General features: G+C 36.3%; 1 protein-coding gene across 28 annotated transcripts in view; it reads right to left on the bottom strand.

Annotated features, from left to right (window-relative positions):
* The window catches only part of PTPRD (protein tyrosine phosphatase receptor type D), a 2,222,737-nt gene that overhangs the window by 1,348,061 nt on the left and 851,470 nt on the right, over window positions 1–23,206 (bottom strand). For all 28 annotated transcript variants that reach the window (XM_089678099.1, XM_089678100.1, XM_089678098.1 and 25 more), the window contains one exon: window positions 5,633–5,675. The gene's annotated coding sequence lies outside the window, so the exon portion shown is untranslated. The remainder of the gene's footprint in view (window positions 1–5,632; window positions 5,676–23,206) is intronic.

Genomic DNA, 23,206 nt, shown 5'->3' with positions numbered 1-23,206 from the left:
ACTCAATGAAAAAAGATTCAAAGGCATTTTAGTTCTAAATGAATTCAGTGAGATTTTTTTTTCATATGGCTATCAATACTTTTATTATCTTATTGCACTGAAAATGGTCACATAAATGGCAAAGGGACTTAATTCGTAGAGAGTGAAAGTTGCAAGCAGGAAATACAGTCCACTATGTGATAATTGCTTCTTAAATAGTGCAAATACCACTGCAAAAGCATTGCAGCTAGGTATATTGGACTTCTTAATCCAGTTTTCTGTTTTTTTCTAGTAGACATAAATACATGTAACCTTGCAGTCCTTGCAATGTTTCCTGCCATGCACTTGAATAGCGGAAGGTCAAGGTTTAGGCAAGTTTTATATATTTCTTATGATTTATATGAAGTTCACAGTTTTTTTCCTGAATTGCAGCCATAGTAGCAGGTCCATGGATTCTCTATGACCTCTCGGTTTCATCTCTGCAGGCTGCACAACCCAGAGGTCATAGACTTTCCACAGCTACCTCTTATTTTGTCATTATACTTCTACATGGAGAACATCACTGTACAGAACAGTAAGGTGTCCATCAGTGCTGCCTGTGTTCTACCTTCTTATTTGATTCACACCTATATTTGGAATAACAGGAAACAACAACTGCATGATAAAAAAGCAGGCAAGATAGAGAAATACAGTGGGATAGAACCACTCCTTTTCAAGGCCATTTCAGGGCAAACAATGAAAATAGTTCCTACAAAGAATTTCCTGTGAAAGATAAAAAGGGTGCATTTTCAACCAAAGATCTATGTCTATAACTTCACCTGTGCTTTAAACGGTTAGCTCCATCTCTAAATTCTATGAGAAATTACTATATTTAATCCAAAGCAAGCAAGGCTAGATTATAATACTTGGAGGGTTCTAAGGTGAAGGTCTGTATGAGTTAGTTTTGAAAATGCTGTATCTGAAAATGTTTTGTACTATTTTGTTTACTACAGATCTGCCATTAGTTTAAGCCTTCTGTTTTCATCAACCAAGAGTATTTGCCCTTGATAATTCCATCAATGATGCATCTTGCTAAGAAATGTAATGTAAGAAATAACTTGTGATTTCTCTTCTATTCTTTCCCTAGTACATTTTTGTGAGTACTAACAACCTTTTGCTTTGCATAAAAACATAATAATAGCTACACGTCACTGAGGCATTCCTTACTATTACTCCCCTCTCTTTATCACATTTTCTTTAATTTAGCAAAATATATGGTTTGATATACTGCAAGCAGATGTAGGAATGTAAAAATGTAAACAAAATTGATTTCAATAGAAAACAGAGTAATGACAATGACATTCCATATCACAAAAACAAACAAATTCAAATACTATAGAAATCATCATGGAAAGATTATAAAACAGTCTTGTTATTAAACCATACACATCAAAAACGGCAACATAAGTGTAGTGATAGTATGGATCAGTTAAATTAAGTCATCATCAATATAACTTTTAATCTTCAATTTTTCATGTTAATCATAACATTGGAAAACTGCACAATAATTCTAAAAGAGGATGTATTAACCCTTTGGGGGATTGCTAATATGATATAATTATGACTGTGCAGTTTTCTATGTGTATGACTAACATTTTATTTTTGTATTTTGACCAGTACCTTTAAAAGGGTGTGCATTTTCCCTTTAATTAGGTTCATTTTTAAAGGGTTCTGACAGCACTGGCTTCCTGAGAATATTGTATTCACATAAGTAATGTGAATTAGCTGACAGCCAACACACTGACAGAATTCTGTGCTCAATGTCACCATGAATGACTGAAATATGTAATACATTACTGATATTTGCTTATACTCCGTAGATGAGAAGTGAATGTATGGATCACAAGCAGTTCTATATGTTGTGCAAATTTAGGACGTTTGAATAAAATACCTTAATTTCATTGTAAGACTGAAGTAATGCTCCAAGTATGAGAGGTCATCACAAATAAGGCCCGTGTTTTAGACATATACCATGCATCCTCACTATCATGGGCTCAGATACATTTTTGTTCAAAATCTTTATTAGAAGAATGTGATGCACAAATACAGAGCATTGCAAATAATAGTAAGCAAAAGCATTGCAAATAATAGTAAGCAAAAGTATACTCTTGCCACAATAGTAAGGTTGCATCAACATCATTCAAATATTGATGGTAACATATATAAACAATTCATGAACAACATTCATGAGAACAATCCCTAGACCATCTGGGAGAAAATTTGATATGTATGCTCCAATAGAAGTACATAGAGTGTGATAGTCTAATATTAGGCTTTATAGGGAAAAAACTCAAATTGAGGGGAAGAACTAAGGAATAGGAGTGGGGAAGGGGTAGTGGGGAAGGGTATTGGGTTCGTACCCAGCCCGGTCAATCTATGTAAGATTAGACAAAGGTAGTTAGGTTTAGGGAAATGGATTCGTTTAGAGCTCAGATATATTTCAGAACAAAAATATTCCGTTGGTGAGTAATCGCAAGCTCTATTTTGCCTTAATGTACATAGATATTTTCCATTTTACTACCAATAGGGCCCGTTTTTTAAACATAGTTATGGATCATGGACAGCAGCATTGAAATCCTGGCTTCATAATAATATGAAAAGAAAAATGTGTAATATATATATTTTTAAGACAGGCATGTGTCAAAACAGAATATTTATAGGTTTTCTAATTATACTTTCCACAGCTAGTTGCCCCTAGACCATGAGTGTTGTAACATGTGTTGACTAGACAGATGCAATGGGCCCCCAATACCCATTCACCTGACCCTCAATACACCACAACACATATATCAGTAAATACATGAGACAAAAATATATTTTTGTTGTGTGTATGCTTATTGAGGAGGAAATGAATGGGCAGAGGTATCAATCAGCATGTGCAGGTGTAAAGAGACCCCAAAGAACACCATTTATACCTTACACAACCAAATAGTCCTTTTGAGGCATTTCAAAAATGGGTTACATGTTGGTAAGTTTAAATAGTACACATTTAACCATTACATAAAAAACAGAGGTGGAGAAAATGGCAAGGCTGCTTTAAACGTATGTTATGTTAACTGACCACAAATCTGTAAAAACAAAATGAACTCATTTGAGTTCATGAGCCTAAAAGCAGTAGCACCCTCTGCTTGTCATGTAGCAAAGCTCTAGACTGAATAATATTTTTAATATATTTTAATGTGGAAGGAGAATTTCTATCTCTCTTGGGTGTATTAATGCTTAAATTAAATGCATGTTAGCAAGTATATATGATGGTTGGAAGATCAATATTTTGGTTGATCCATTGTTTGCTATTATGCAACTGCTATTCAAAGTCTACTGCTTTTTTTTACAAATTGTGCACATAGTTTTGTTTCTATTTTTCTAAATAATACTTATAATTGCTAATGTAACTGCTGTGTTCCCTAACGTAAAACTGTCATATATGCTTACAGATGGAAATGGTTTTATTTTGTCAACCCTATTAAAAAAACTCATGCAAGAATATTGTTTGAAGTTCAAATGAAGGACTATATCTGAATAACATCAATACCCTGGAGAACTTGTGGCACCTGGTAGTCACTCCAAAGGTTTTACAAATGTTTTCTTCAGCAAAGATGGCAAACATCATAAGGCCTTTTGTAAATATGTCTACTAAACTCTTTGTTTGAATAGAAATATTGAACTCCCCCTATTACTATTAAATACACAAGAAGATTATTCCAGATTCCTTTATTTGATCAATGTTTTCTGTGTGCTATTAGACTTACTCATTTAATAAAATAAAACCAGATTTAAATGGATAAATACTCTTCAATAACTTAATCTATTGGAGGTCAAATATAAAACAATTTTGAAGTTCACTGTTTCATAACTATATCAACATACAGCTCTACACTATAATAGATTAACTAAAATACTTTTAATTTCACAAGAACATATTGAATTATTTGATCTTTATACTGACTGATTTTAATTACAAAAATATTTAACAAACAAGTGTAATTTCTGAGAAAATCTCTAGTTGTAACTATTGAGAATATTTGACCTTTATTTTCTAAATAGTCCAAATAACTTTGCTATGTTAAATTTCATGTATTTTTTATTGAAATGCAACTGCTGACATGTAGACACATGATTAATATATAATTTTTATAAAATGTATAAATAAAACTGTAATATTTTAACCCCTTAACTCCACGCCTCCTGGCCCTTTAATAGGTTTCTGATGCTGGGGAGCCAGGGTGGGGTTTATGATCATGTGAGTGCTGTGATTGGCTGAGAGGCCCTATATTTGTGTAAACTAGGCACAAAAGGGTTAAGAGTATCCAGTAGATGTTATACATACTATTTATGTATGGGTCACTGCAATTATAATGCTCTAAACATACACTTGGTACGCATCTCCACATTTATAGCAATACAATATACACTTGTGAACCTTCTCAATACAAAAAAAGGCTAACAAACCACAACTTTATAATAAATAAGTACAATTCACCATATGAAAAGTGAGAGCAGCCATATAAAAAGTAAAAAAGTGCTCAGTCCAACATATATTCTCTCAGATTCAATCAAATCTTGAAAGGTGGTGAGCAAATGTCATTTCTCCACCAAATAAGTGATCAGCCTCTTACCAAATATATTGATCTCACTTTCCAGAGATCAATACACGCTTGTGTGCTCATACTCAGCACTCATCTCACTGATAGAATACTTTCACCGCCTCCTCAGCATAATGTGACAGACACCAGAAGGAATCTTCTTGTGCAATAAACAGATATTCCCTCCGGAGAAGATCAAAAACCCACAATGGTGTTATATCATTAAACAATTTTTTATTTAAAATAAGCAGACATATACTCACAAACATAAGAAGTATAGGAGCACATAAGAGACAGATACCATAGCCTGGAGTGTCAGCATGTATATGACATCACCAGCTAGGCCCCGCCCAACCTATTTTGCCACCAATCAGCATCATCAGGGGAATGGAGCATGAAATTGAGATCAATATTTTTAGAATGAGGCTGATCATTTATTTGGTGGAGGAATCACCTTTGCTCACCACCTTTCAAGATTTGATGGAATCTCGGAGAATATATGTTGGACTGACCGCTAATTCTCTTTTTATATGGCTGGTTTCACTTTTCATATGGTGGATTGCACCTATTTAATATAAAGTTATGGTTTGTTAGCCTTTTTGTATTGAGAAAGTTTACAAGTGTATATTGTATTGCTGTAAATGTAGAGATGCACACCATGTATGTTTAGATTGTTATAAGTTTATTATTTGACTTTTTGGGAGCAGCACTCTTTTTGTTTTTTGTTTCACTAAGTGCAAATAATTTTTTATAAATTATATTGCTCTAACCAAAAAGGTGTATCATAATTTGTTTGTTACATTTTACTCCAATTTTTATTTTTGATCCAAGATTTTTTAGCTAACTAAAACATATCTGTTATAGCATACAGTCTTGTTATTCCCATAAAGCAAATGCATAAACACACTATTTGTGTGTATTTTCTAACCTATGTAATACAACTCCTCTTGTAAATGTTTGACGTCTGAGTCACTTAAAATGAACAAAATATAATATATTTAATATTTATAGTAAGTAATGTTGTAACTTACATGATGAAAGGGAGCATCTTTCTGTTGCTGTCCCAGGGTAGGTCTGAAAATGATGAAAATTACAAAATTTCAGTTTAGGGAATGCTGCATAGATTTTATAAATACAGGAACTCACTAAATTAACTTTCGAATAAAAGAAAATCAGGTGGAATTGCCTAAGACTGCCATTTGTAAACACTAAAGCTGTAGCAACTTCCAGAATAAAAGAGGTGTCTATATACATTCCACTGCTGTTTTAAAATATTTGAAGAGTGAAATTCAAAATTTTGTCCTACTTACAAAGTTCACATTTGCCAGAAAATATGACTATGAGTAATTTATAATTCATATACAGTAATTTAGATGTAGGTTTGTTCTGTTTCATGTGCTGGAGCCATTTTTCTATAGCTTATGTTCCCATAACTATAGGTTATGGCAAAAAGTCCCTACATTTTCTTTGGTTATATCAAGCCTGTTTTAGACTCTTTAACTATTAACAATTAGCACATCACATTTTTGAGTAAACATACTTTCCTCCTTTTTATTTGATTGCTTACTGTATATAAAGCCTACACTAATGTATTATATTTTAATTAGTTTACATATTTCCCCTTAACCTTTTGTTTCTTGATTTTTCTGTATCATATGTATGCTAATAAACACATTATAGACTTCAAGGATTTCAACTAGGACCAGACAAATCATGAATTTTCTGAAGATAGAGGATCCATAGAATTGAAGCATAACAGTCCTGATATTGCACTTTTCACAATACTGCTACTAATGTTGGTCACAACTATATTTCCAAGTACACACAAGCAAAATATAATTATATATTTTTGATCATATATAACAGTTCACTAAATGGCGGACGTGGTCCGGAACCAGACCCGGACTGAGGGACAGTCCCGTCCGGACCGCAGCCACGCCACTGCCACTGCCAGATGCCCTCCCTCGAGGCCGCCACGCTTAACATGACTGGGGCGCACAGCGGGAGGTAAGCGGCGACCGCGGTCTGGACATAGCTAATACAGACCGCGGCCGCCGCTCACCTCCCGCTGTGCAGCTAAAGCACGGCCAATAGGAGGAGCAGAAACTAAGCTAAGGGAATATTCCATTGCAAACTGCAAATTCATTTGCAAAGTGAACAGCCTATTTGCTATCATTAAATCAACCCCATTACACATCTGACGTCTCATCTATGACCATACAATGCAGATCAGACAGTTTCTGTTATGTAGCTCAGTTGGCACATACTGTATCACCATCACACTGAAGGGCTGAAGTTCTAAAGGTGCTAAGAAATGGGCACTAGCAGTTCTAATTCATGCAAGGGGGCTGTTTTTGGCCAGAAATAGGTTGATTCTCACCACCCACATTTTCATGGAGAGAAATACCCATCTGTGGCCATCCTTGCTTTGATAAAATATTATAAAATGTATTGTATCTCTTTGGATGTGCTGTCTGAAGTAATTCCATCTTATTGTCCATGCAGTCCTTGGATATCCCATTGTGTGTCTACCTGCCTAGAGCACAGTTTGTTCACAGTACATGTTAAAGTAATTTACTTCTGACTTAAATGGTTATTCAATCAACTGCAGAATTTTATCTCAGAAAATGCATTTCCAGGGGGAATTTAAAATTGTTGTTCAGGTTTAGGGGCACGCAAAGTAAACAGCTTTATTCTTTATTTTCAGTATGACACTTTCAACTTCTTATTTATTTAATTTATAATGTAGTTTCATTTATGTTGCAGTTCATCTTCAGATGAAAAGTATAAAAGCACAAGATACATTAAATACGGTGCATAAAGAAATAAAATGTAATAAAGGTTGGGAAGATAATATTATTGCCACAACTCAGATATGCTCTGCCACCAGGGGTGGAGTGGATCACCATCCTGACTGCATTCCTCCAGCTTACCTGGGAAGGTTTCAGAGCAGGTAAGACTCTCTTGCAGTGCTGGGGCACTGGACTTACATGGCAGCACGGTACACAAGAAAATAGCCAGAGAATACAGAAATATACAGAGACAAATGAGAGACACAAACTGTGAGTGCCGTGGATGCAGAACACAAGGCAGACTGGAACTCACAGGGGAATCAGACTGGTGCAGGGAAACTATTAACAGGCTGGAGTGCAAAGAGAGACACAGAGGTAAAGGAAGACGGAAAGTAAGTAGGAGTGCACAGAGTGAACAGAGCAGGATACAAGTTGCGGGACACAAATTTGGGAGTGGGCTGGGACACACTGGGAGCAAGGATGAAAGTTAACTGGGACACACTGGAAGCGAGGCAGAAAGCAGGCAGGGACATACTGGGAGGCTGGGAGAAAAAGGAGTGCTGGAGATGACAAGAGGCAACAAGAAACACACTGAGATAACATACAGGGTTACAGCTGCTAGCAAATGGATGTATTACTCAAACACTGAACAAGCCACATGTTAGCCTTTTAAAACAGCACCCCATGTGTGATTTGCTGAAAGCCAGCGGCTGCACACAGAGGGAATCACCGGGTGCTGGATCAAGGACAAGGGTCAGGAAATTGTGGCAATTATTGGCCGAAACTACACAAAAATATGTAACTGAAACATTTCACTTTAAGAATTGCTATTTGGCAATGTCTTGTCAAGAGGACTAAGTTCACTTATAACTTAACCACTTCACCTCTCACACCTGTTCACCCCCTGTGGACCAGTGTAATTTTGAAATTTCTGCTGTGGACCTTTTTTTTTGCCATTAGCTTTGTCATTACTAAAGATAACAAGGCAATACATATCTTATTTTGTACAATCCTTAGACAATAAAACACAACAAAAATAAACATAACACAAAACATGTTAGTTTAAAAGTAAATAGTGTTACTGCACATAAAATCTATGATTCAGACCTTAAAATTATGATTCCAGTACAAATATTGCAAAGATATTTACAAGTGAAATTGTGTTTTTTAAATAGGATATGTGTAAATGTATGAAAAATATAAAAAATAACAAAAAAACATAAACGCATACATATTAATAGTTGACTAAATAGAAACAAAGAAAAAATCAACCAAAGAATAATAGTTGAAGAGAGAAGGAGACTAAAGTCCTGTACACATGATCAGAATATCAGGGCAAATGATCGACCATTTTTTTTGCATGCTAGTCTCATATTGTAAATAAAGAGGTTACTAAAGTTACAAAAATTCTTGTGCGACAGAATAAAAATTCAGAACTGATGTAATGTATTGTATTGTGTTTGTATTTTTGGATGAAAACTGTACTGATTAAATGAAAATCATACAATCTAGTATCGTACAAGAAAAATGTTTGTGCTTGTCCCTTCGAATAATTTCAGACCAAAGCTGTGTACTAACAATCAGATTATCGTGCAATCACTTTGAAAGTGATATTTTTTGTACTGATCGCATGTCCTAGGCTTAAGGAGTTAATAAAAGCTGATCAGCTTAAACTAATGGTTAATAAGGAGTTAAATGGAGGAAAATAGTATTAAATAAACAACTTTTTTATAGTATGTTCATCTACAGTGTGTTTGATATGCAGATGAATGAACAGAAAGAGACAAATGTACAAATATATTACATTGGGGGAGATTTACTAAAAGTGGAGAGTGCAAAATATGGTGCAGTTCTGCAGAGAAACCAATCTGCTTAACTGAACAAGCTGAAGTTAGAAGCTGATTGGCTGTCATGCACAACTGCACCAGATTTTGTGCTCTCCAGTTTTTGAAAATCATCCCCATTGTTTCTTTGAATAATCGTGGTCTGTAGCTGTGTTGTTTATAAACACTGATTCAGAATGCTTTTTTGACAGCTAAAGCTGCCAACGTATTCTTTGAGTATATTGTAATGTTGACTTTGAACAATTGCAACTGAAAATTGTGGTACTGGGAGCGGGGTCCAAAGTAAGGCAGAGAGACTAGATGTGCTACACACACCTTGTATACAATGAAGACTTTTTTTGGGGCGTGTGCAGCATGTCCAAAGTCTGCAGCTAGTAAAATAAATCTAAAAGAAAGGAAACTGGAGGCACCCATCTAAGTGCAGCAGATAAAATTGAGGCCAACAGAAGGAGCTAGAGGCTCTGAGCGCGTAGCCTGCCTGTCCCACGTCTGTTTTCTGATCTGACTGACCCTCCGCCTCTTCCAGTGACATCACTTCCTCCAGGCTGGTTGCACGGTCCCTTCCTGTACAGACACTGCTGGATCAGCCATACTATTCCATCTCTCTGTAGGATTGACCCTTACTGTGCCTTCCCACTACTCTATCAGCCCCGAACACATCCTCCTTGCCACCAGTGGTGCCTGCAGGACGTTGAGGAATGGTCATCCTATATACACAGATGAGCTTGTTTTCTTATTACTCTTATGAGTGTTTTTAATCCTTTGCCATTAAATACAGTTTTATCTGCTGCACTTAGATGGGCGCCTCTTGTTTCCTTTCTTTTGTCTTTGTGCATATAGAGCTGGCTGTGTTCCGAGGATGGCTGTCGCTAATTTGTGCTAATTTTTGGGCTGATCTCCTGAGAGACTGTTAATAGACTTCTTATGTACCCACAAATATTATACTTTTGATTTACAGTATACTATGTCATTGCCATTGCTATTACCTGCATCACTATATATATAGTTATTATTTTCTTATAAAACCTCATCTCTGTGCACCAGAATCTCCTCCTTATAGTAAAATAAATCTGCTGGCTTGTTAAACCTTCTAGGAACTATAGATCTCCATTTAAACTTCCCCATGCTTTCCTACCCATCACACCTGTGGCAATTATGGGGAGAAACAACAGTGCTTTATTTCTCCTTCTGCATTGTCTCAAATATGAAATTAATAGAACCTTAAACATAAATGGCTTGACATATTGTAAAAAAAAGAACATGACCAGGAATACAGTACATGTACAAAGATCTATCAGATATGTAACAAGCTAGGTGGTAGATTAAATCCTATCTGTTCTGAATGGTCTTAGCTTCTTAAGTGGCCATAAGGGGAAGACTTTTGACAAAAGATCTTAAATTTGAGTTGCATTGTTGCAAAATAAATTCAATGGCCATTTTATTTTGACATGGGATGTAGATTTTTTTGAAAATGCACCTGGTAAAAAAAAACTGCTTCCATTTGTAATTTCCACTACAAACCACAGCAAGTTTTACAATTCTGCTATGGATCTGTTTATTTGGCAATAACTTTAGTTTAGTTATGAATTAGGATACCATGGTAATACATACAGTATATTATTTTTTAAGGCCAAACAATGCTTTTTTCTTATGATATTGTCTGGCAAAAAGTATTTCTTTTTCCACAAACATTAGACAATAAATCATAACAAACTTAATGAAATTCAATTTTTTACCAGTGGTGGTTTTAAAATAAGTAGTGTTTTATATATATATATATATATATATATATATATATATATATATATGTACTTACATATGCTTATAAATAAAAAGCATACATTTTATTTGTAATTTGACCTGTTTAAAATGGCACTAAAATTATGATTCTGGTACAAAACATTTAGTTATTTACAAATGAAATAAATCATATTTTTCAATTTTATGTTGTTTTTTTTTTTATTTCAAATGTGTAAATATATGTTAACCATTAGCCGCCCGGCCAATGGCCGTTTGGCAGCTTCAGATGTGTCTCTCCATTCCGGGTGCACGCCATTTGGCGTGCTCCCGCACATGCGCCGTTTGCGCAAATGCAGAGCGGCGCAGCAGTGCGATCTGTCACCGGCCGTGCACCTCGGACACGGCCGATGACAGATCCGAGTACCGGCTCCCGTTGCTGGTACCATGTGACCTGCTGTGACCAATCACAGCAGGTCACATGACAGTTGTATACAATGGATGGCTTCATTCATGATGCCATCCATTGTATACTAGTGCCTAGCTGTGAATGGTCACAGCTAATCACATGCACATGTCATGTGATTAGCTGTGACCAAATCACAGCTAAGCACAAAAAAAAAAGCTGAATGAATCGATTTCATTCAGGTAAATGCTTGCATATAGCAAAGTAATTCTTTGCTATAAGCAAATTGTGTAAAAAAAAAAAAAAAAATACTGATCACTTCCCCAAAGTAGTACAATGTTACTATGGTAACATTGTACTACTTTGGTCATAGTAAAATATGAAAAAAAAATCTTAAAAAAAATAAAAAAATGTAATAAAAAATTAAATATAATAAAAAAATAAAAAAAAATAAAAAAAAAATATATATATATTTTTTTTTTTTTCATACTGTCACCAGTCAGTGTCCCTGTTCACCGCCATGCCAGTTATATGATGATGCTGTACTGCACTGGTGACGGTATGTAAAAAAAAAAATAGTGAAAATAATTTTTTTAATTTTTTAATTTTCCGAAAAATTATGACAAAAAAATACAACTTCAAAAAACTCGCCATGCCTCTTATGAAGTACGTCGGACTGTCTACTCTGCAAAAAGGGGTCATTTGGGGGATATCTGTACTATTCTGACATTCTTGGACCTCAAGAAATTAGATTGACTGTCAGTACTTCAGGATTGATCAATATTCAGATCTATACCATAGTTTGTGAACTCTATAACTTTCCTACAAACTAAAAAATACATCCTAATTTGGGTTATTTTTACCAAAGACATGTAGCAGAATACCTCTCGGCCTAAATTTATGAAGAACAATTATTTATTTGTAAACTTTTATAACAGAAACAAAGAAAAATGTGGTTTTAATTCAAAATTTTTGGTATTTTTTTGTTAATTTAGCAAAAAATAAAAACCCCAGCGGTGATTAAATACCACCAAAAGAAAGCTCTAGTTGTGTAAAGAAAATGATAAAATTTTAGTTTGGGTACAGTGTTGTATGACCGCGCAATTGTCATTCAAAGTGTGAGAGCGCTGAAACCTGAAAAATGGCCTGGGCAGGAAGGTGTAAAATTGCACGGTATTGAAATGGTTAAACATGTAAAAATATTAATGTATAAAACAAAGAAGAATAAAAAAGTTTAACTGTTAATGGTTATTAAAACAGAAATTAATAAAAAAGTTAAAGATCTGTTGATTTATGTTTATTTTTTTAGAATGGTAGGTCCATGATATAACTGTTTGGTGCATGTTGACTACATTGGAATGTGTAGGGGCAGTGGTTTATTTAGGTTTTCTGCTGCCCTAGGCAACACAAAAATTGTCCGCCACCCCCTCCCCCCCAGAGAGAGCTTGACACTGACCAAAACCACCACCCCTCCCCCCCGCAGCAAGAGAGAGAGATTGATATTGATCAACAACTCCCCTGTCCCCCCACCCGAGAGAGCCTTCCACTACCATCGCCCCCCATACACCAGCTGCCCCCTCCCAGGCAAGACAGAGAAAGACACTTAATTTCACAGCTCTGTACATCCCCAGGAATGAGAGTCAGGCTGTACATACACCATCAAGCAGTCCGCAGTCTCTCTCGGTTCCCACCTGGTCTCCATGCCTCGTGTGTCCCTTCTTCAATCTATTCTTCCAGGGAGCGGCGCTGCCCCCCTGAAAAATGCCGCCCTAGGCAAATGCCTTGTTTGCCTTGTGGTAAATACGCCCCTGTGTAGGGGAAGCAGATTAGTTTGGGTAATAACAGGTTACTATTTGTTATTAGCAAATTTGACCAAAATGCCATTTGCCCAGGGTTCTGAAAATCAATCATAAATTTTGCCTATGGCAAATTTTGAGGCAATTTTAATTGAAATTAACTGGAGATTAATGTTGTTGGACTCCCTGGGGGTCTGCTGAGCAAGCCTTTGCTCAACAAATAGCATGGGAATGAAAGCACTGATGTGGGAGACCTTGCCAATGCAAAAAAGTTGACAAAAAATATACAAATTCTTTAAATTACAGGCTTTGATAATGCCAAAAACTGTACAAGGGAAGCACAGTGGCTTAGAGGTTAGCAATTATGCTTTGTGGTACTTGGGTCATTGGTCTGAATTGCAGCAAAGACATCATGTGCATGGAGTTTGAATGTCCTCCTTGTGTTTTCAAGGGTTTCCTCAACACTCCAAAGTCAAGCTGTAGGTTGAGTGGTTCCTGTCTAAACTGACCCTATTATATGTGTATAAATTGGCTTTGTACACCTAGTGACCTAGTACACCTAGTGATGTAGTCAAAAATTTGTCTTGAAATTTTATGGAATAGAATCTTATGTGTATCAGATGTGGTGCCCAGGGAGTGCCACTTGGTGGCCGTTGCCACTCTTGCCAAGGAAATACAGATGTACCTCACCTGCTATGATCTACACTCCTACTACCTCTGTTTTCAGGCTAGTTTGAGTTTATTTTTAGGTATATCCCTAACTTTGTATTATAAGAGAAAGTGGGGGGGAGTCTAAAATCCTAACTGCATTCTCCTAGAGGCAGACCCTGGTAACATAGTTTGCTAATGGAAACTTGGAACCACAAAATTCAAGTACAATTCAAGAACAATCGGAAGAATGTATCAACAAGTGAAATAAATGATGGGATGAAATGAACAAATTAGAAGAAAGAAATTAAACAAGAAACATATACATGGAAGATAAGAAGAAGAACACTAAAAAGCAGAAAAGTATTTGCAAATGGAATTGAAAATAAAGGTGAGGAATTAACCAAAGAGAGTGAAATACGCAGCAGATAGAAAGAGTATACTGTACATGTTAAAAGAGCAGAAAATAAAGTAAAATAGTTTTCTTGCATTATAAGAAACATCTATCAAGGTGAGGAAATTACTGAAGAATGACTGAGCTATTTTTATAGTAATCCCTCTCCACCCTTACACAAGAAAACAAAAAATAAATAATGTGAACATCAACAAACAATATTTCTGAAACCAAAAACAATGAAGGTATTATCATAAGTACTCTATAACTGCTTAAGTTCAAAACTCTAAGACAACCACAGTTAACCTCCCTGGCGGTATGATTATTTCAGATTTTTGGTGCTGAAAGCGGTACCATTTTTTTGCATGGAAATATGTATTTTTTTTTATTGTAGGCTGTAATTTTTAGGAAAAACTCACTGAAATCTGTCCGAACAAGAGTCTAGTAAATATCCCGGGTATGATAAAATTTGAAACACAAAATCATAAATTATAATTTAATAAATAATCATAAAAATAATATAAAAATAATAAAAAAATTAATTCAATAATATAATCAAACCAAAAACACTGAAATGTGAAATAGAGCGCCAAGTTCGCACATTGCTGAGCTCAGTCGCAAAATCGTTTTCAGTTTCTGATGACAAATTTCCCCCACGAATCATTATCACTCAATTCTGTAAGTGGTTCTGATTTACTATCGCTGTTCTCTAGCTGATCTAAACCGCTTTTGACCTAAAGGGACACTTTTTGGACGCCATGGACATTTCTCAGTTTCCAGGCAGAAAGAACAGACAAAATGCAGGCGGGGCACAGGACAAAGCACTAGGGACAATATGTATGTGAAATAGGTTGAAACAGCAATGTTTTACTGTGTAAAATGAAAAAAAAAAAAATGACATTTTTTAAAATTTTTAAATTTCCCGCCGGCGGCGGCGCCCGTACGTCCCGACGTCACAGGGACAGGACACAGAAGCCGGATGCCGGCATCGGCCGGAGGAGATGGCCGGGGACGCTGCAGGGGACACATCGTGGGAGCGCAGGGTAAGGTAAGTGAAGAACACATGCCGGAGCAGCGCCGCATGGTATTCCCGAGTGTAGCTCGGGGTTACCGCTTTTGGTACTGAAATGTTACCCCGAGCTACACTCGGGAATACCGCCAAGGAGGTTAAGCAGGGCAATCGGTTGGTAATTTGACGGCGGTGACAGGTCTTTTCTAGGTTTCAGAATAACTGAGATATATGAGTGCATATATTGGGCATGAGGGACTTCCCCCTTAAACAGAGAGTTGTAAAGGTCAATCAAGCGGGGGGCTAGCATGAGGAGACATTTTTTGGGAACATATCTATGCTTCATTGACCTTGTCATGGCATTTGAATGTGTTGAGCATGACATTTTCACAGAAAAACTCTTAGAAAAAGCATGTATGTGAAAAATAGGCTAGACTACTAGCCATTATCTATAACAAACAGCATGAGTTTATGAAGATGTATACCAAACATGAATATGTGATAACAGTAGAAAAAGGTTGTGTTCTGTCTCCATTTCTATTCAATGTGTTGGCATTCCAGTGTTACTTAGTAAAATAGCACAAAAGAGCAAGGAAGTATCCATCCAAATAAACACTAAAATGACAAAAAGCATGGTTGTCCCAAAAAATGACATAAAGAAGAAAAAGGAATGCTTGAATTTACATAATCGTGCATGTACAGGAGTGGTGCCAGTATCTTGACCCCCCTTATTTTTTAAAGGGGCTTCTAGATTCCAATAAACCCCCCTGCTCATAGACCCCCACCATGACTACCAGGCCAGGGTTGTGAAAAAAAGCCCTTGTCCTTGTCAATATGGGTAGGTTGTATATATCATACACATGATGATCAAGGGCACCCCCAAGCATGACATTTAAAGGAATTTTGTATTTTAATGTTACCCTTTATGCCTTAGATGATCCTCAACAAATGAAACTTCAAAAAAAATGATTTGGTAAATTGTCCCAAGTGCAGTCCCCAGACCCCCCTCCCCCCATGCAATTTGTTTGAAATTCCATTGCTTATTAGCCTAGAAAATGTCCAGTACAGTTTTTTTTAATCCAGCTTCCATTAACTTTAATGGGGTCTGGACTAAAAATCCAAACTTCAGTAAAATTGGGTGAACCCCTTAAGAACCGAACCCAGGTATGTTTGACTCATCAATCACGTGTAAGGAAATAAAAAAAAAACACTATTTTTGCATGTACATGATGGATGATAATGGAAGACAGCAGAGATTTGCCTCATTCAGGGTTATTTCACTTGCAAAGATAATATTTACTTTGCTAAGTGAACAGCCTATTTGAATTTAGTAAATCTAAAAAAGAAAAGAACTCATGTTTTGAACTGTGGTGCTACAGGTTGAAAATCAGATGGATGAACATGGTCATGCATGAAGAAAGGCTGTAAAGAGCAATTGGAAGGATTATTGAAAAGAAAATGCCATTTTTCTGGCCATACTGCAATATAGAAAGGGAACATGGGAATAAGAACAAGGTGGAGATAAAACATACATGTAATGACAGGCAGCCATGACATAAAGCAGAACATGAACCTGGAAAAAGACAAGGCTAAATTAAAAGTGATGATGGAAACAAGGTTTCAAATTTGATATACACCACAAGCTGTCATGGTAGTGGTATGGTAATAAAGTATGGGGTGTTGTAAATGTGGGTCATAGTGAGGTGGTTTGAGTGCACACAGCTATTCCATTTAGTTTTGTTTTCTATTTTTAATGAATGTTGCAGCATGCAGTCAACAAGCTACAGCTACCAAAACAGATTGCCTGCAAAAAATGAAATGTGGCTCTTTGATCAACTCAGATATAACACAAAAAGTATGTAACCCACCAATGTAAATTACAAAATTAAAGCACAGTTTGCTAACTGATCCTAATCACTCTCTATCCTCTTCCCTATCATACAGCAGATAATACAAATGATACCTATGGATGCTCTAGGGACATTATTTTAGATTTAGGGGCTAGGTTATCCTTTTCCTTCCTATGATTGGCTGTTGTGAATCTTTTTTTTTTCTTTTATCCCATTTTTCCCACCTTTCTCTAAATCTCTCCATTTTATCTTCTTCCATGTGGTTAAGTTCCTCCATCCTGTACACATAATCTACCCTACTTATCCAATCTTTTATTTTCGGTACCTCTTGTACCTGCCAAAATGTGGGTATCAGTCCCTTTGCTGCATTTATTAGATGGAATATCACTGAGTTCTTATATTTTTCTACTGTAACCTTGGTTTTGTGAAATAAGCATACGCATGGATCTTTCGGGACATTATCTCCAGTTATCTCCTGAATTTGGTGAATTGTTTTTCCCTGAATTTCCTGAATTTTAGGACAGTCCCACCATATATGTGCCATTGTACCGTTAGTCCCACATTCCCTCCAACACATAGGTGATTTGTCTGCTTGTTGCTAGTGTGCTACACTTGGTGTAATATACCACCTAGCAAAACATTTATAATTCATTTCTACTACCTTCATAGCTATGGCCCCATGTGCTATTATAATTATTTTCTTTTTTCTGTTGCTCATTGAATGATATTCCAAGTTCCCTTTCCCGTTTCTCTATGTACGGAGGAGAAGTAATTTGTTATTGCAGTAAGGATTTTATAAATTTGGGAAGTACCATGTTTCCATAGCTTGTTTGCACTAAGCAACTGTTCAACTGGATTCAAATCCACCATTGGTCTTAAGGACTTAGGGAGCATTGCAACAAAATGTCTTAATTGAAAATATTGCCATTTATCTAAAATAAAAAAACAACTCCTTTTTTAACTCCTGAAAGGAGCAAATTTCACCTCCATTCATTATATCTTTTAGCTGTGCATCCCCTTTTCCATTTACCCAAAATATTTTCTTTCTCTGGCAGAAAGAAATCTGTAGCCATCAACATAGAATTAAACTCCCATCCCATTTGTTTGTAAATTGTATCCCAAACCCTAATTAAATGTAGTGTATAAGTGCTTGTACTTTCTACTAATATATGATATTGATGTGGCAACCATACCATCCTATCCAATTGTGTCCCACTTATTTTTTTCTATTTTTACCCAACTTTTCCCTAGTGCATTGTGTGTCCAATCAAAAATACGTGATAATAACACTGAATGGTAATATCTTTTAAAATCAGGTGCACTTAATCCCCCATTTTTCTTATTTCTACATAACACTTTGTAGCTTATTCTCATTTTTTTTTAATTACCTAAAAGTAGGTTCCCGGAAGTTGAATAGATAGCATATGAAATTTATAAAGGATTTTCGGAACAATTATAATTTTTATCAGATTTATTCATCCTATCCAGGAAAGTGGTCCTACCAATAACCTCCTCAATTCCTCCTTGATCTCATTTATTAATGGGATGTAGTTTGTTTTATATAAATTCTTTAAGGACGAGGTCAGTTTTATTTCCAAATATTTTAGTTCTCTGTGCCTCCCTGGGAAGGAAAATTCTCTTTGCAGTGCTTTTTTTCAGTTATTGGGACATTAACATTTAAAATCTCTGATTTTGCTGTCTTCATTTTTAAATTTGACAGCTCTCCATAACATTTCATTATTTTCATTAGGTTAGGTAATGACAACCTAGGGTTAACCATATAAAATAGCATACCATCAGCATACCCTGCCTGTTTATGTTGTTTCATCATCTTAATTTGCGCAAACAATAACGCAACCTATACTCTGATCAATGTATATTTACCTAATGAGAAACCTCTCCACTACTTGAAGAAAATATGGATAAAAACGAAGAACCTGAATCAAGGACATACCATACTATGTGGGGACTTTAACGTTATTCATGACAACACTCTTGATAGGTCTACCCACGAATGGAAGAACTTCCATAGAGTAACTCTAACCAATTTTCTACTTTCTTCTCAGCTCTTTGATGTTTGGAGGTGTCAACATGCCTGAGAGAGGGACTACACGTTCTTCTCCCCAGTGCACTTGACCTATCCTAGAATTGATATTTTTTTTTGTGGAGAAATTCTTGTTACAATTGGTGACCAATTCAGAGATCCATACTAATACTTGGTCGGATCATGCTCCTGTGCCTATCACAGTAGGAGGGGGCCGTATAGAAACTAAAGCCAATAGATGGAGGAACAATGTTTTCCTCATGACCCTATCTGAAAATAGAAGCACAATAGCTCAACACATTAAAAAATTTTTTGACATGAATGTTGGATCTGTCTTGGACCCCTTCATACTGTGGAACTCACAGAAAGCATATATGCAAGGCATAGTGTTAAAAATGAGTGGTATAGCTAAAAGGCAAAAGGCACGACTACTAGATAACCTTCTTAATGAGATTCAAATCCTGGAGCAATCTAATAAAACAAACCCCTCAGCTCTAGTACACTCAAAGCTGTCGCAAGCTAGACAAGAACTTAGAATGCTTTTATTATCTCACCATAATTATAAACTAAGAGCATTGAAAGCAAATCAATACTCACACGGTAACAAATCTTTCTGATACATCCCACTGCTGGTCATAAAATGCATAACCCACAATATATAGCGGATGCTTTTGGCTCCTATTACAGTAAATTGTACAATTTAGGGGAAGATGCCTCTATCCCCCAGCCAACACCTGTTCTTAGACTTGACCACACTACCTACAATAGAGTATGCAGACCTCGTAGCATTAAATCAACCATTCACCACTAAAGAGATATTAGATGTCATAAATACCTTACCATATAATGAATCTCTTGGCCCAGAAAGTTATTCCTCTAAATATTATAAGCTATTTTCTATTTTGCTCTCTCCCCACCTAGAGAGGGTATACAACGCAGAGATGTCCTCTGCCTCATTTCCACCTGAAACGGCTACTATAGTGACACTTCCCAAACCAAGGAAAGAGCCGGATTCCCCTCAGAATTTCAGACCGATCTCATTACTCAATGTAGATCTCAAAATTTATGCCAAGTTAATTGCAAATAGACTAGTAAATCTTATGCCTGCCCTCATAAAGCAAGACCAGGTAGGTTTTATCTTGGGGTATCAAGCCCCTGACGCAACCAGATGCGTTCTGAACCTTATGCATTGGGTATAAAAATCAGGTGAGCCTTCTTACGTTAGATGCAGAGAAGCCCTTTGATAGGGTTCATTGGGGTTACCTGTCACAAGTACTACACAAATTTGGTCTTACTGAAGAAATACATGATGCTATTTCTGCGATATACACCCACCCCTCCGCCTTTGTTTTTACAGAGGGCCTCTTCTCTAAAAGCTTTTCAATTACAAATGGAAGGCAGGGATGCCTACTGTCTCCTTTAATTTTTGTGCTGCTCATGGAACCACTAGCAGAAAAACTTTGCACACTCTCCCAAATTTCAGGAATCAAAGTACTGGATAAAACACATACCATAACATTATTCGCAGACAATGTAATTTTGACATTAACGAACCCGACTCTTTCCCTGTCTCAAGCTTACAAGACATTACAACTTTTTAATGAAGTGTCTTACTATAAGATTAATGAAACCAAATCTAGTATTCTAGGCGTCAATATCAATTCTGAGCTGCAAGCCTCTCTACAGGAAAAATTCTATCTCCCATGGAATAGGGGATTGTTACAATATTTGGGCATCTCTCTAACATCCCCTCTTAGTATACAGCAAATTATAACCACCTCATTGAGGTAGTGTGCCGTAACCTAGAGAAACTAAAGAAGCATTACTTATCATGGTCAGGCAGACTGTCAGCGGTTAGGATGCTTATACTCCCGAAGATCTTGTATTACTTTAGAACATTGTCCATTTGTATTCCCAGAAACTTTTATCAAACTTTTCAAACTAAGATTTCCAAATTTGTTTGGTTAAACAAAAAATCCAGATGTTCTTTTGCTGTCCTGGTGAAACATAGAAAATCGGGAGGCATGGAAATGCCCCCCTTAAAAGATTACCACACGGCGTCCATATTGGACAAGATGCAATTCTGGATCTCACCCCTTAAGCATCAAATAGAACAAGCCTGTACTCCCTCGGGGATTAACATTCCCTATTGCTGTTACACAAGCAGTGTCATAACACAATAACTCAATCACACCCCACTATTACGGCGGATTGTGCCGCATGGAACTGCCTTCTTAATGAAGGTAATAATGCTCTTAATACTACAAAAATTCCCATACCGCTGCATTCTCATAAACTCCTCCTTCAGGAGGTTTCTTTCACACACTGGGAAGATAAAGGGATCCACAATATTTCAGACCTCTTCTGCCTAGGGAAGGTGATCTCATTTGAGGAACTAACCACAAAATTTAGCATTCTGCAACATGACTTTTTACTATATGTCAAAGTGGTAACATGTCTTAAACATCATAAAATTCTAGAGCCGGCTATCCCAATGTCGGCATGGTCATTCTGGACCTCTTCTCCATTAGAGAAAGGGGGAATATCCCTCTTCTATACCATACTTCAATCTAAAATGGTTTTCACCAAATCTACCCTTTTGGCCAAGTAAGAAAGAGAACTAAACTTATCTATTACAGAAGCTCAGAGGCTAAAAGCAATCAAATGTAACTATTCATTCTCCAGGTGCTCAACTTACTGGGAATTAGCACAAAAAATCCATCTAAGATGGTATTTGACCCCCTACACAATAGCTAAATTCTCTAAAGGGGGATCCAATGTATGTTGGAGAGGGTGCGGCCAGGTTGGGACTTTGGTCCACATGTTTTGGACTTGTCCTAACATTAGAGGGTATTGGACCTAAGTGACCAGACTACTGAAACAAGTAACGGGTGTCCTCAATAGTATTACTGTTGAACAAGCTCTTTTGAGTGTGAATATGGATAAATCCTTCATCCATGAAACATATAACATTAAATATTCTAGCTAGAGCATGCCTCTTAATTGTTAGAAAATGGAAATCTCCATTGGTCCCTACCATAACAGAGGTTAAACAGCATTTAGATGCTATATGTGAATATGAATGAATAATGGCATATAGAGATGGATCTGCTGATTACTTTCGCAAAAGATGGCATTCTTGGAAGCAAGTTGTGCCTTCAATTAGGTGACTTTATTATAGTTTATTGTAGTTGGATGCCAACTTGTCATTTCACTGTTGTTTTCCAATCAATGTGCTCTTGGTGTCATTCTAGAATGCCATATTGTGTGCTGGATTGATACTTATATGTACAATATCTTCCTTTTTCTGTTTTCTTTTTGTTTTTCTTTTATACTTTTTTCTCATGTTCTTCCCTTGTTGGGAAATGTATTGAAAACTCAATAAAGAATATGTGAAATACTTATTGTGGGAGTTTAGCTCAATTTTAGCATTCATAATTACTGTATTTATCAGACATTTACATTGTTTATGGCATCTAGTTTAGGTTGTTTTTCAGTTTATTTTCCAAAAGACTTGCAATCCTTGATTTGCATGCTAATCAGAATGGAATAATATGTAAATTTAATTGCATGTATTAATAATGTTTAACACACTAATCAGTGTTCAATCAGTTCAAATATACTAAAGCTTATATAATCATATATAGCAAAACTTTTAAAAAGTTAGTACTGCACAAAATGTTGCTACTATTTAAAGTTGTATAAAGATTTGTATTTATTTGCTTTGATCTTTAGTGGCTATAGAGTTTATTATAATGTGTAAAGAAGAGTAAGTGTTTATCTTTTTGGGGCATGTTAACCCCTTTCCACTCACCCTTGGCATCCCATTGTGTTCAGTGGTGGGAAGGATTGGTGATCATGTCATCACTATGACTGGCTGTCACAGTGGGAGGGAAGGATTGATGATCATGTCATCACTATGACTGGCTGTCACAGTGGTCACATGATCAGAAGCTGGTCTTGCCATCCACCGATTCTTAGTGGGGACCAAGAGCTGTCCATGAGCAATAAGCGCAAGAGCAGTAAGCGGTAAAGCACAATTATGTGTTACGCAGGTGACAATAGATGAAAAAGGATTTACATAA

This window comes from Staurois parvus, unplaced genomic scaffold (assembly GCF_062004578.1).
Source record: "Staurois parvus isolate SC_StPar_1 unplaced genomic scaffold, SC_StPar_1.0 ptg000198l, whole genome shotgun sequence".
In the NCBI taxonomy this organism is placed as follows: Eukaryota; Metazoa; Chordata; class Amphibia; order Anura; family Ranidae; genus Staurois; species Staurois parvus.
The sequence above is the reverse complement of the archived record's forward strand: the minus strand, read 5'-3'. Positions and strand labels throughout refer to the sequence as shown.